The sequence below is a fragment of the Coptis chinensis genome, chromosome 3 (assembly GCF_015680905.1).
Source record: "Coptis chinensis isolate HL-2020 chromosome 3, ASM1568090v1, whole genome shotgun sequence".
Lineage (NCBI taxonomy): Eukaryota > Viridiplantae > Streptophyta > Magnoliopsida > Ranunculales > Ranunculaceae > Coptis > Coptis chinensis.
Window position 1 is genome coordinate 22320206 of NC_141458.1, and position 16051 is coordinate 22336256.

General features: G+C 33.5%; 1 protein-coding gene and 1 long non-coding RNA gene across 36 annotated transcripts in view; one reads left to right on the forward strand and one right to left on the reverse strand.

The window, feature by feature from the left end:
* LOC147508631 (nucleolin 2-like) overlaps positions 1 to 3425 on the reverse strand; it is a 29154-nt gene extending 25729 nt beyond the window's left edge. For 6 of the 35 annotated variants that reach the window (XR_015218105.1, XR_015218108.1, XR_015218119.1 and 3 more), the window contains exons 1-4: positions 2467 to 3422; positions 1600 to 1649; positions 747 to 813; positions 71 to 316 (exon numbers count right to left, since the gene is read on the reverse strand). The gene's annotated coding sequence lies outside the window, so the exon portion shown is untranslated. Of the gene's footprint in view, positions 1 to 70; positions 317 to 746; positions 814 to 1599; positions 1650 to 2466 lie in introns of all 35 variants that reach the window. The other 29 variants (XR_015218117.1, XR_015218116.1, XM_086601051.1 and 26 more) reach the window with 11 other exon arrangements.
* A 275-nt stretch (positions 3426 to 3700) lies between these two features.
* Positions 3701 to 4880, forward strand: LOC147508632 (uncharacterized). The gene is made up of 2 exons (XR_015216392.1): positions 3701 to 4140; positions 4603 to 4880. It is a non-coding gene; the product is annotated as an uncharacterized LOC147508632 (long non-coding RNA).
* The last annotated feature ends 11171 nt before the right edge of the window (positions 4881 to 16051 follow it).

The following is a 16051-nucleotide window of genomic DNA, read 5'->3' on the forward strand; positions in this document are numbered from 1 at the left end:
AAAAGTATTTGCAAAAGAAAAGTGAATAACGATCAGATCCCCAACATGTTTGTAATCTAAAACCAATTACCTCTTTGCTAATGCTCTCACGCAACCTATGAGCATGCATTGAGCCGTAAGACAATTCCTGTTCTAGATATTGATGGGACCAAGATTTCAGCTTTTCCAAAAATAGCTCATCTGGGAGTGCAATGTGTGAAGCTTGGTATAACTCTAGAACAACACCTGTGTCCTTTTGATATCCTTCAAGTGTATTCTTAAATACCATCACTTTCCAGTTTATTTCTCACACGGATTTGAAATACTTCTGGATCCTCTGTGAGCAAAGGGACGCCAGGAAGCATTTTATAAATCAACGCTGAAAAAAGGTTCTTGGAGGCAAAAATGTGAATGACTGTAACACTGGTTCTATTACAGGTTGGTCAACTTCCCCTGTACGTGGTTGATAGAGTTCTAAGGGACATCTCCCGAGAAGACCCGAATTTTTAAGGAAATTTCTATTATGTAAAGATAAAAGGCTGAAACCAAGTAAGGCCGTATCCTCTTTTTCTCTCTTTTATCACCAACCTTATTCACCATTAACAACTATATAATATTAGTGTGGTTACATAAACAATGTAGTTAACTCTTCAGTTAAGAGCATGGCATCTAAATCATTTTTGAAGACAGGCAGCTCTATGTGCATATGAATATTTGAGCTTTTGTTTTTTATGAAAGTATAAAATCAGCATAATAGCGATCATTACCAGGTATGCCATCCAAGCAGCCTTCCCAGAGATCAAGCATAGTTCCTTTAAATTGACCATTCCAGAACTGCATATTATAAATAATTAGGTGTCAAAAACTAACAACATGAATATCCCACTAAAATCCAAATCAGTAATATAATCATCCAAACTCTGACAAGTTTGAAAGTATTATGCAACACCTAATCAATTAGTCAGACATGAACCTCTCAAGGATTTTCCACAAGAAGAGAGACAAGCAACATGCCATAAAATATGCCAAAGGCTATGAACTTCTAATAAGCGCATGGTAGCTTTATTGAATCCAAGGAAGACTCTTAATTAGCCTTTATTGGGGAAATGTGGGTCATATATGAAATGTAAGCTTTTCATGAAGCTCACAAGTTGTGGGTAACAAGGTTTCAACATAACCCAAGCCAATATCACAAGTTTGAACCAAGTAGGAGGGGATTTCAGGGATTATGATAAATAAGACAACAAACAACAACTATGACTGGCAAATTAGCCGCAATAGTCACTATTAATGGAGTATATCATGCTGAAGAAAAAGTACCTTTGACTGACACTACAGTAAATAACATATGAGTAACAGGACAAGAAAACAGACAGCAAATTGAATCAGCAGTAACAATGTAATACACTAGAATTAAGGCTCAGCTCAATGAGGGGTGATTATACAAACCACCAAGAATACAAAAAATTAAATAGATAAATAAATTTGGAAAAAAAAATATTGGAAATGAGCGGTACAAATCTGAAATACTATAGTTTCCGATAAATTATCTGACATTATAAAGAACATGACACTAATTTCAACAATGCCATTCTTTAAAAGAATCTTAGGATTGTTCACCTGTGACTATCATGGACTCTGTCTTTCATTCACCGAAGTCCAAACTTGAGCTGCAAAGAACCAAGTAAAAAAGGATGATTTAGTTTAAGTGGTAGAGCTACATACACATCAGGCATATAAGGGATGGACAATCAATTTAAGACGATTAAAATTAAAGCTAATAATTAACACACTAAAAAACAAAATTACTCAGGGCAAGTTTTGGCATAGGGATCTACTATAGTGGTTATCAAATGGTGGCATAGGGCAAGTTTCTATAATTCCCCCGTAGCAATTGCGACATCCAGTTGCCTAGAAACCAATATCTACAAAATCCTAGTATCAGTTCACAAAAAATACAAAGGAAATCTACAAGACAGACAAAAATTAGAAATAATCACTTCAGTGGCTTTATTTCAATGCAAGTCACAAAATCTAAAACTAATCTATTATTATAATCTATCTGCCCTTTACAGGTTTTATGGCTTCAAGTTACTTGATCAGCATAGTGTCAGTAGCATCATCCCTTACAAGTATATATGCACCCTTTCATGGAGATATGCAAAATACCAAAGTTTGTCATTGTTAGCACATATTGCCGCTAGACCATCTGTTGCCTTCACTATATGCACGCTTAAACATACTAGCCTCAAAGAAGTTAGATAGACTCCTAATGTACTCAGCTAGATAGGCATTCAGAATTCTAACAGTTTGTAAGGAGTCAGTTTGCACTTCAAGTTTTTGACTACCCATTATAATTCCTTTCATCTACCACAAGGCCTTCCCTATGCAAATGATATCTTTCAAATTTAACTGTGAGGATTCATTCTCCGGTCATGAACTACATGATGCCGCACAATTTGTATGCTGCCATGGCCAGTACTCTACCTTAGTTGCTGCCAATTCCACCTTTCTAGCATGAAGTACAAGATGAGAGCAATGTGAACCATTTAACCGCCTTCAAGTGTCCCCATTTCTTTCGAATACTGATGCTAAGGATCGAAAACTATCACACCAGTAACACACAAGTACTTGAGAGCGACCTGGGGGAGATCGGAATCCAGTTGGCAAATAGCCCTGATATCTGAATCCCCACACTTCAATCAGAGTTTGACAAGTGAGTGCGGGCAATGAAGAAAGACGGCGTATGAATACAGAAGGCAATCAGTTATGTTTACTCATCGGAAACTATGAAAATAATGTTTCACGAGAAGAAATCCGCGTCGTCGAGGCCATTAAACATTGCAGCTGAAAAAGCACACCTGAGGAGAGAAATGGAGGTGGCAGAGAGCAAGCGGAATAAGACGGAAGTGGGGAGAATCTAGGCCAGGCTGAAAGAACTGGAGGCAATTTCTAAGCAGAAAAAGGAATTGGACACCAAGGAGGGGAACTTCAAAATTGCATCTGAAAAGAAAGCAATTAACACGGGCTTGAAAGAGGGTGAAGAAGGATGCTGTTGAATCAGGATTAGGTGTAGGTAGTGGATCAGTAGTAGCAGGGGTCACTGGAGTTGTATTTACTTTAGGCTGCACCACATTTCCCATGGCAAAGATTCCACCTCCCTCTGTAAGAGTAAAAAGATGAGAGATGACAAAGTGACCAATAATATTCTCATCCTCAGCCTAGGTAATGACTGATGAACTTTTGTACTCAGTCTAGGGTTTTGTTGCATATGGGCCAGGCAGGCATGTTTCAGAAAAACTAATGTGCATATCCGTTTTAAAAAAGGAGGCTATTCTGCGTTGGAAACAGTTAGCTGACCAACTGTGATACTCCTCTCCTTACAAGTGTATCCTCATTGCCAATTATTCCGCTGTGCCAAGCTGTAAAGTTGCAAAAGACGACAGCTGACTTGCGAGGCAGGGTACAGTGGGTTTGAAGAGTATAATTATTCCTCACTCAAAATGGTCTTCAATATGATTAATAACAAGGCCCAAAATTTCGATATCGGTTCATATATATTGGTGTATCCAAAAACCGATATATATCGGATATATCGGATATATCCATTTTTTTAGTGACCAGTCCAAACCATTTAAAATATCAGAAATATCAGAAATATAATATCAAAAATATCGAAAACATATTGGAAATATCGGATTTATATTAAAAAATGCAGGTTTTGGGATAAATCTCCCTCAACTTGATTCAGTTACTTAAAAAACCCTCGCTTGCGGACTAATCCACAAAACCTCCCTGTTTTTCGAAATAAGAAAATAAAACTAATAATGACCTGAATACCCCCGTCATCTACACCAGTCCACCTTCTTCTGTTCTCTATTTCAGTTCCAAAAATTTCTCATTTTTGAATTAGTGTAGAAACATCTCGCTATTCAGATGTGAAATATCAATTTCTTTGTCATAAAACACTACCAAAATCAAAACAAGAAGTTTGGTTATTTAAAAAGCATATCTAAACCATAACCCATTGGAAAATCTCCGATTTCTTTGGGAAAACAATAATTTTGCAAACAAAAAATCAAACTTTCAAGTTCTAGAAGAGATGAAGATTAAATTAAGAAGATGGTTGCTCCAAAAACTACGGCAAACAAACCAAATCTGGTGAGAATCTTCAACTTTTAATCCTATTTTTAGAAATTTGTATGAAAAAATGAATTTTCATATGTGAGTTAGTTTGTAAATACGAATTTACATTTGTTTAGTGATTTCACTCTGTATTTTATAGTTTTCATAGTTTTGCAATTTCAAGTTTGGGTTTATTATGATTTTTTATGTTTGTGTATGTAGTAGTTTTACTATGCATTTTTATATTTTCGTAGTAGTTTTTTCTCTATATTCTTAAATTTGCGTAGTGTTTTTACTCTGTTTTTTCATGTTTGTGTAATATGTGGTGATAGTTTTACTCTGTATTCTTAAATTTGTATAGTAGTTTTACTATGCATTCTTAAATGTGCATAGTAGTTTTACTCTGCACTTTTAAATATGCGTATTAATTTATTTATGTTATTTTAAACTTTGCATAGATAGTCTTTGTTATTAATTGGTTTTCTCTCATTGTAACAGAAGGAAAACGAGAATAAGTCGTACAAGACCTTTAGAGCTTCTGCATTACCTACGCTTGGGGTTGTAGCAGATTTTAAGAAAAGGCTTAGAGCTAAGGACCATATCTCAACAATGAATATGGGATCTAAAAGAAGAATGCAAGAAATGATGAGTTGATTTTTGTTTAATCAGTTCTTGGTGGATTTGTTATTAGATCTTTGATGTAATGACTACAATTGTTAGAATTCTGGATGTAAAAAGGCTGATTTGGCTTAATGTGTTGTTGGTAAATGATGTAATGGGAACCTGTTTTATCTTTTCAGTTGGTAAAACAGTTGGGTTTGTTTTGTTTCAAAAATATATTGTGTAAAAATAATTTTGCATAGGTTATGATCTGTTTTCTCTATGAAAATTTAACTTTTCATAGATCAAATTATTGTGTAAATTTAAATTTACATAGATAAGTTCTCAGGTGAAAATACATTTTAACAAAGTTGTATAAAATTACATGAGTTCGTTTGTCAGATATTAGATTGGTCAATTTCAAAGAAATGTTATGTGAAAACAATTTATCATGCATAGTTTCTTATTTGTGTTGCATACTTGCATGTAAACACACTCTTCTAAATAAATTTAAATTTTCATAGATCAAGTTACTATGTAAATTTAAGTTTTCACAGCTCTAGTGACTATGTAAATTTAAGTTTGCATAGTACAAATGTTTTTTCGTCAGACATGTTTTGTTTCACAAATCTATTATGTAAATTTAAATTTTCATATGTAAATTCTAATTTTCTTATATCAAACTACTATGTAAATTCAAATTTTCATATATCAAACTACAATGTAAAATTAAATTTTCATATGTCAAACTACTATGTAAATTTAAATTTCCACATGAAAATCAGAAATCTCTGCAAGCGCAGTGTGGATAGCAGCCCCGATGGGAAGGGCATCTTCATCAAGGAAAAAATAAGGGGAGTGTGGCGAGTGAACTGAACCCAACTCCTCATTTATGATTCCAATACTAAACATTACACCAGGAATCACTTCTTGATAGAAAGCAAAGTCTTCACTTGCCAACACCTTGTTACACAACTTGACATTCTCGGAACCGAGTAAGTGTCTGCCAACCATTTCCACATGTTCATGCAAGGTTTCATCATTCATGACAGCTAGGTAGACTGGACGCTCCTTCTCATTCATGTCAATAATAGCCTTGCATCTGTGTACCGAAGCCTGTTTTGTGACCACCTGCATCCAGCTCCATGCATATCAACATGATTAATACATAATCACCACATTTAACATACCCTGCCAACATAGAATTCCAATAAACCACATTTCTTTCAGGCATCTCATCAAACAACCTCTTTGCTTCCTTAATACTCCCAACCAATGCATATCCATTAATCATAGTATTCCAAGACACAACATCTCTACACAACATTCTCTCAAAAACCAACTTAGCTAGCTCCATTTCACTATATTTCACATACCCATCAATCATAGCATTCCAGCACACCACATCTTCAACACAACACATCTCAAAACCACCAAAGCTGGTATCTTTAGTAGTTTTCTTAAAATTCCCAAATACTGGAGGAGTCACTCTCATGAGCTCCCCGGCCACTCTCCATGTATACTTCATCTTCTCAGACATCACTCCACCTAAGCATTCCATCCTTTCCTTACCTCCTCATGCTTGGCCTTCTTTTCTTGGTGTTATAATTGGCTTGTTCAAATCGCGTGAATACGGTGATCATAAGTGGTGATGACGATTACATTTGTGAAGTTGGATGCGAAATTTGTTGAGAAGTTGGAAGAGAAAAATGATGTTGAGGCTGAAGAGGTCAGTGAAATGGAGAAGGAGGTTTTTAATTTTATGAGAAGCTTCAAGCAATGAGATCTGATCCAAATATGGAAGAAGGGTAAAAAAGGTAATAAAATAAAATAGGAAATAGAAATCGGACTGGAATTTCGCTGATATTGGAAAACAGAGAGTTTTTGTGATATGAGCTGATAAATAGGGAGGTTATGTGGTATGGGCCGATATAAAGGGGTTTACACTCATCCGGATTAAAACCAAGGGGCTGAGCCCCATTTCTTCTTAAAAAATGTCAAAAAGTCAACCGATATATATCGATTATATCGGAAATATCGATTATATCGGCGATATAAAGTTTCATATAGGAAATTCTGATATATATCGGAAAAAAAGGAGTTCAATATTCGGTGGATATATGTCGAAAATATTGATATCGGTGTACCAATTTACCGAGATATATCGGCGATATATCGGATATATCGGCGATATTTTGGGCCTTGATTAAGAAGACTTTATTAAGAAGACAGTATATGGTAAGAGGATCAAAACATGGCCCCATTAGAAGGTGAACCTGACTAGATGCAAGCATCATGGTTGACTATGCCTAGGACCAAATTATGAGAGACTTTCTTATTATGATTATTATACTTTTAATGCAGGAAGCAAGTAAATACATTAGTAACAGTATGTAGCCAACATCCTTAGATATTTTTGATGATTCTCAGGAATTAGATATGCCATTCACAGATGATTCCGAAGAGTTAGACCTAAGAATCAAGCAGAGGACCAAAGGCGACAATAGATATCTCGATGGAAGACATTTGCATCAGCTTCCATTGTATGCAAAGTCGTCAGAAAATTGTAGGTTTTCTCACTTTGTATTGATATCTTCATCAGTGCTATCTTATCATAATCATCACATTGATAGTTTGAGACTATAGTAATATGATTACTCTGGCTTTCAATAAACTGCCTAAGGAGCCTCAAGTCTACACAGAGGGAACAACAAGGTTCATCTATGGATATGCATTAGTTCCTTGGGATGTGAGCAGGGGCTAGAGTTGAACTATGGACTAATAGTACTTAGACTTGAGAATTAACTTTAGAGAGGGGTGGGGGTTGTCTTAGGCATTTTGAACGAAGTTTCTACTTTTGTCATAATTAGAACTTAGAAATGTGCAATCCAAAAGTTCTCTTTTGAAACTTGAAGTCAATCATAACTCATTAGTAATAGCCACGCCTTTTCATGGGTTTTTCAAAATGTTGCTATTTCTCAAACTGAAAGTTTAAGTATGTCGCAATAACTATCTTATTGCTTACTGTATTAGGGTTTTTCTATCATTGCTATCTACCTATCTAATAATAAGCTTGGTGCTTTTAGAGTATCGGTGTTGTTTTTGCACGTACTAGACATTCATTTTGCCTGATGCATGGATTCTTTCTTATTTCCTTTTATTTTCTTTTCTTTAGATATTTTTGTATATCACAAGAATGTATTATCTTACACGGACCTTTCATAAAGTGTTTATCAACTTTGTACCCGAACTTCACTGCCTGAGGAAGATACCAATGTGATTTGTTTTAATCTCCTAGACTAGCAAGGAAGTATACGGTCTAATTCCCAGGCCTACATAAGGACTTCTTCTACCAAAAGAATCATATTTATACTTAACTTCCTAAACAAACCTATCTAATAAGAATCCTATTAATACTAAACTTCTAATGACATAAGAAAACCTAATCAATTAACCTAAACAAACCTATATATATATATATAAAACCAACGATCCTCCTAACACAAAACAAAAAACACGGGTAAACTTTCAATTTTTTTCTTTTATTTTGATTTACATTAGTTTTACATATATAACTGAGTTCTTTTTCCTTTTTTCATTGCATACAATAGAAAATATTCAATCAAGGCTTCAGAAAGAGTTAACAAAAATGGATAAGCTAAATGATTTCTTTTCCAGTATCTTATTTAATAATTTTGTTGATTTCTCTTTTATGATTCAACTGATGATAAAAAAAAAATTAATATTAAAGTTTAAACACATGAGATATTAGCGTAAGCCTGTAACGGTTTGTTTTTTTTATTATTCTTTTAATTCAAAATTATATTGAACTTAAGACCTGTATTAGTGTAACAACCACTCACTATTAATTGTTCCTGGAACCCCTCTTACCCCTCCTCTTTATAATTCTTCTCAATATTGTAAAATCAGTGGGACTGTGGGAGAGACAAGTCTCGAGTTGAAGCTATTGAGTCAATCAATCCAACACCACAATTATTTTATCTTAAAGAACTTCAGCATCAAATCTTCCATTATATAATTTTCTATACTCAGCAACATAACTTCGACATAATGAAATTATATGAAATATAAAAACAGACCTAAGGAGAACATATCAACTTTCAAATCATCCATATGCTTTAAAATTTATTTCAAGGAGGAAAGGTGTGTGTGTATAGGGTACGGTATAGTATATATATGTAAGTAGAGTATAAGAAAATGCATGTTTTTATATCAAAATTATGTAATGCTGGAACCAAGTTTAGTGGTATATATATACCTACTTAGAGTCTCCCACAATATCGATTATAACTCCATATCCATCTTCCATGACATTTCTCCTTCCTCTCCTACTGGCCACAAAAAAATCTTTTCCTTCCATCTCAAACTCAAGAAAAGTTCCGCAGGGAAGTAGCACCTATTCACTATAGCCCACTTTGACACACATTTAGTATCTTCCCACAAAGCCTACAAAATAGTAAAAGATCCATCAATAAAACAAAACCTAAAATTTGCATGTTCTAAAAATACCAAATTACTATATGCCCTGACAATGGTGAGACTGTATATTTCTGGATAATATAAACTAATGTAATTTTTAAAATGCAGCTCATGGAGTATGAAACCAAACACAATATTTCACTCAAGACAGTGTTGAGGGAAATTCTAATCAAGGAAAAAATTCAGGGAGAACTAGTTTACATATCAAAGATTGAAAACAACCAATACGTTGCAGATGTCATAATAGATTTGCCGATAATGAGAGAAATCTTCAAAAATCTGAATTATCTTATAAGCCAATTATTTTTGGGGACGTATCAAACTAAGAAAGTGGACTCAGAAAATGCGGCTGCAGGAAACGCTATCCGCTTTCTACAACAAATATACAAATTTGAGGTTTTAGACGTCAACCACAAAGTAGAAGTCATTACTAAACGTGAAGAGCTACATGAAGCAAATACTAGAGAAAAACAACTTCATCAATATATTGAAAACTTTAGAAAAGAAAATGCCTATTTGAAGTCAATAAATGAAGCATTGCTTATAGGAGGACCAAATTGGGAAATGGACTACCTAAGCATCCCAAATAATTCATCAGATTTGGATGAGGATTAGCATAGTGTTTTCAAGCTGAATTCTATATTGGATGAGGATTAGCACAGTGTTAGATCCATCAAATTTATGTTTTTATTTTTTCAATTTGAATTATCTATAGTTCATCATAACTTAATGAAATATTTATTTTTCTCTACATTTGCATTTACTTTTACAAAAAAAATGAAGTTTCTATTTTAGATGCAATCACTAGAGACGTAGGCCAGAGTCCCAGACATACTCTTAAACTGTGTTGTGCTGGTACTGCAAAATGGAAGTCGTACCCAAGTCGGACACTCCATATTTTAACTGAAAATGTCGATCTCTGAGTGTCCCTCGGTGTGTCTCAAATGCACGTACATGCAACAACCACGACTCTTAAACCATTTTTACCAAACACGGATCACAAAAATGTAAGAAGTCTCAAGCACATTCAGATTGGGTCATAAGAGCGTATAACTCTTATGCTCCATCTTTTAATTTGTGTCAAGATAATGTGTGTGGATATAATGAACTGAATGTAAAATGTGTTCAAATAACCATGTCCAAGGATCAGGACGTGAAGGTCCACTGTTTGAGATTGAAAGTCTTCCACCTATGGATTATAAAGTATAAACCACCACAAGTTTCTGGGTTTACTAATTAAAGCCTATAAATCTGAAAAATGATGCTTACAGTCCTCATGAAGATAAGCAATTCCACGAAGCCGCACCAAAGAAAGAACCTTAGACTGTTGCCCATTCCATAACAGGCCTCCCGTCGCCTGAAAAATGTGAATGAGAAAATTAAGAGAAAAGCTAAAGATCCAATTCTTGAGAACACATCCACATAATCAAATACATATCTTACCATGAAGATTGGAGCAATTTAGTGTGAAATGAAGCTACGTGGGAAAAAAGAGGTAGCAACTCAAATTTGAATAGAATTTGAGATACAATACCCACTTAAAACATATGTTATAAAATTTGTTGGGCCTAGGCCCAACAGTAATAGTAAACTTAGAGGTTTCTAAAACCCAATAGCTTCTACCTAATTAAAAAAAAAAAACTAATTTAAAATAAGGTGATTTAGCTTTAAGTCGTCCCAATAATATGGGTATTTGCGTTGGACCCAAAGTTTTACATTTCTTAGCTTTAGGTAACCCTATCATTAGTTAACCATCATTTACCAAGTTTGACCGTCTATTGTGGTGTGTCTGGTGTTATGCCCTTTCAAAATGTCACAACTACCCCTCACACGTTTTGCACGTGCCCACACCATAAAACTCAAAATCCAAATTTCAAATTACCCGACACATGTCATAATCCTGGGTCCTAATAGAGTGGAGGCTGCAAATATCAAAATTTAAGATATATACAAAACTAGAATCCTACAAAAAGTGAACCTCCAATCACTTAGTAAAACATAATCTATTAACCTAAAAAAAACAATTGAACTACACATATTGAAAAACCAGGTAGCCTATTTTCTTCATCTTCTCCATTATTTACAATTATTTATTGACTTCATTTTATTATGTATATTGCAGATAATGGCGTATGAAAATTATAGCTTATGTAAAAAAAAATGCTAAAGGAAATTCTAGAAACATGACTTAACATTCAACAAGATCCGGTCTACAACACATAATTAGAAAGCGGACGATTCAAAAGCACTGTAACATTAAAGGTACCAAAAGACTTATTTTTTAACAATGAATACATCATAGTTAAAGAAATTGATGGAAGCACCACATATTCTGTTGCAAAAGCAAAGGATTCAGCAGCTTTTCATGCAATACAGTTTATAAAGGATGACCATGATATGGAAATTGAAGACTTCAATTTCAAAGAACTTATGAAGAAAATTAAGAATAGAAGTTGAAGAGAAACAGAATCAACTCGACATCCTAAAAAATATTATGCTAGATTGTTTGGTTGATGATAAACACAACAAAGATAAAATATATTATCTCGAAGAAAAAATTAAAGGAATGAAGGGCATGGAGAGTTCCGTAATAAAGAAAAGAAAATCATGATGTCACACCCCAAATTGTACATTAAGAATTGTTCGTTTGGTTTTAATTTGATCTCATATTTTAATATCGTGGTTGATAATAGGTTATTAAGGTTTTGTTTCATCCTAGATTTTCAGAAGATGGAATAGGGTGTGGATAATTCTCTATTTTAAATTTTCTGAAAATTTGGGATGTGACACATGAGGATTAGTACTTGAATACCAAAATTTTATTATGTTGGTCACATAGTATTTTTTTCTGTTAAACACTGATTTTAAACTTTAGATATGCATTAATTTCATTTATTTACTTCATTTGTAGCAAAATAATGTTGTTTTGAAATATATTCGTAGTTAATGTGCTATTCGAACTGCAGCATTACAAAAGAAGTCTTCTGATTTTACTGAAGTTAATGCCTGAAATGAATGAACCTAAAAAAAGACGGACAATAATCAAAATTTATTGGAGGAAGCAATGAAAAATTAAATCTTATAACGAGTAGTTAAGTGGGTCAAACAGCGCATACTTGAGGATTTCGAACATCATCTCCCAATAACTAAAAAAACATATTTAGAAATATATGTGGGCCTAATAGAATGCCTAAAAATCAAGAATATTGCTCTTTTATCTGTTTCGTCTTCAAAGATCATGAGCAAACCATTTTCCGTATACTTTACCAGTAGCCAAGCTATATCCAATAATACAAGCATATGCCATGGTATAAGCTTTTTTCAAACTTGCAAAGTATTAAGACATATTACATTTCAAAACATAAAAAAGTGCCCTCCAAAAACATAAAAACTAACACCAACTTTTTAAAACTAACAAAACAGCAGTTAGTATTTATTAACAATATCCAAAGCTAGCATATGTGCTTCAGCATTGGACTTTGCTATCCATTTCTGTGTTTGCAAAGCCACACAGTTGTCTTCCAAATCCATAATCTGAAATATTACTCCTGATGCAGATCCACTACTAAACCTGTCAAATCAAACATAAAATATTCAATTCAGCCAAAACATAAATTAGCATAAAGATAACACCCAAGTCCCCAACACATGCACATGTACAACTCAGCCCATTTTGTCTCTTAAGTATCCTAAGCAATTGGACTAAAACAATATTTGACTAAAGAAACTTACCCATCCATAGCGTCTACGGTAGTAGATAAATAAGACTACAATGAATATGAAACCAAAAGAGCAGAGAGCGACAACTATGAGTTTAGGGGAAATGGGTTTATGGCTAGAGGTGTAAAGAATGATGACGGAAGAACTTCTACACTTTGACCGAAACAAACTTCAAACATCATAAATTCCTCTATTTTTTGTGTTTAAACAATTAAATCTCAGTTCACGTCGTCTTTCAATGACAAATAAAAGAAACAAAATAAACCGAAAAAACAAAATTGAAAATAACCAAACACCAAACCAAAATAGCATAACCTATTTCAAAGCCCATTTGAAAGCTCATAGACAAATGTTTACAATATGTCTTATTTTCAAAGCAGTAAATTTACACCGAGCCACTTATTTAACATTTTAACCTACTATTTAAATCTACTGATGTATCAAAACTCCTAATAAGTGCAAATTTATACATCAAAGTTAAGATAGTTGTTAATCCTAATAATTCAAACAACCCACCATTCGTTAGACTTAAAAACCAATGACAAATGAAATAAACGAAATAAACCGAAAAAAAAAATCCCAATAGCTATGTAAGCAATAAGTTAAGGGGGTTCACAATGTTCTGTGCTTGAAAAAACCTCTGCATTGCCAAATTCAAAGCATAAGAATAGAGTTGAGAGATCATGCCGCACGCAAATATCTGGGTTTGATCAGCTATATCTGCTCTTAGGCCCAATGCTTGCAAGATTGTACTCAAGTACCAATATAGAAAGGAAAATAGTAATGATGCTCCAAAGTGCAAAATTATGCCCTGTTGGAAAATGACACCGAGTAATATATGCATACTTCTTTGCTCCATAGGCAAACATACAAATAGTCGTAAAGTATATCAAACCACCAAAAACTGTGCTTAGAATGCACAAGGAGGTAACACTTGCCTAGAATGCATCAGATTATTCCCGCTCTTCCTTATAAATTCGCCATTCCTTATAAAACCTCAAGCCAAGTTCATCAACACAGCTGAGGCCAGTAATTTTAGCATGGTGATAAGGTGAGTGCCATGGCACAAAATATTCATGTTGGTTTCCTTACAACATATTCTACTTTATCCTAAAAAAAAACAATGAAACATGCATAGAAAGAGGAAATAAAAACTTCAATTCACTTGAAAAGTGAAATATGAAAATCAGTTATTGTCTCTTCTACAACGCGTTATCCCATAAGATTAATACATAATCAGAAATAGCAACAGAGATGCATTGATAACATTTCTTCTGTGCAGCTGCTGTTCGTTGCTCTTATTTTCTGCCATTACAAAATTTTATAAATTTACACCATTTACATTAAAAAATTGAAAAATAACATCATGTCCAATCAACAACAAGTTCTATGTACAACGAAAGAGTTGTGGGATAATACAACCCAGAATAACCTTTCTCCTCAAATCCTACAGTTTTCGACCACCTTCAATTTACACCTCTACTCTGTCCATAATCACTTATTTCCCAATTGATTTACATAAACCCACAAAATATAGCTAATAATGGATGTAAACTTGAAAAGATTAACACTTTTTTGCTAAACAGCAAGAAACCATTACTAAATGCTCAATCATAATTTATTCATAGTGTTGCCCAGTATCATTATCTAATAACTAGATTGAAGCAATATTACTTGACAACGAGATATACTAATTAATGATATTCATAGGAATCACATCAAAAATTTAGTGAAAGCCAATATAATATTCATATCTCATAGCTCTACATATAACATGTGGATAACAGTTACACAACCGAACTTGAGAAGATAAAGAACCGTCCACATCAAAAATTAAGTAAAAGCAAATATAATATGCATATCTCATAACTCTACATAGAATATGTGGATAACAGTTACACAACTGAACTGGAAAAGACAAAGAACCACCCACATAAAAATATAAAGTAAAAACCAATATAATATTTATACCTCATAGCTCCACAGCTCCACATAGTTACTATAATTTTCATAATAATTTAATATAACGGCACTTCAAAAACTAGTTTTCTAAATAAAATTTTACTTACGTACTTATTTTAAGTTAACTTAAGTAGCTACTTTTTAGAGAATGACTATATATATTAGCATTTTGGGCACGCTTTATGAGCGTGAAATTGAGAGTTGTCCAATTAATCAAGCCACAAAAGCAAGCCCAACAAAAGCCCAGTCCATATGGTGAGGTTGATTTTTAAAAAAATTACAACCAAAGCCCACTCAAAATAAGCCCAACCAAATTACAATTGAAACCCAGTAGCAAAAAGCCCATCAAATTCCAACAAAAGCTCAGCCGCAATTGTTGACCAATCCAATTAGAGTTGAATATTATATTTACACTAGCTTTCAAACCCGTCCTACGAACGGGTGTCGTTATATTAAATTATTCTAAAAAATATTAGCGACTATGCATAGCTATGAGATATGAAAATTATATTAATCACTCATTCAAATTTATATCACCACTCTCTACAAAAAGAAAGCACCAAACCTTGATAAAACCCATTGACATAATTTTGTTGTTAGGTTTAATAATAGAAGTTTGATTGAAGTTTTGTGAGAATGCCCAATGTGGCGAAGATGATATTGAAGCTATTTAAATAACAAAACATTCCCAATCATAATAAAAAAATTACAATAAATACTACTTAAAATGTAAAACTATACTTTCCGATTTAATGTAAAACTATGTTTTGGGGTTAGTTCAATGCATTTACATCAAGTTTCCGATTTTACATTAATTATTCTTTGAGGCTAGTTCAATGTAGTTGCATCTAGTTTCCGATTTCCCATTAATTATTCTTTGATGTTAATTCAATGTAGTTGTATGTATCAAGTTTCTGATTTCCCGTTAATTATTTTTTGAGGTTAGTTCAGTGCAGTTGCACCAAGTTTATGATTTCCCGTTAGTTATTCATTAAGGTTAATTCAGTGCAGTTGCATATAGTTTTCAATGTTTCGTTAATTACTCATTCAGATTAGTTCATTGCATTTGCATCCAGGTTTTAATTTCCTGTTAATTACTCTTTGAGGTTAGTTCAATACATCTGCATCCAGTTTCTGATTTCCCGTTAATTATTTTTTGAGGTTA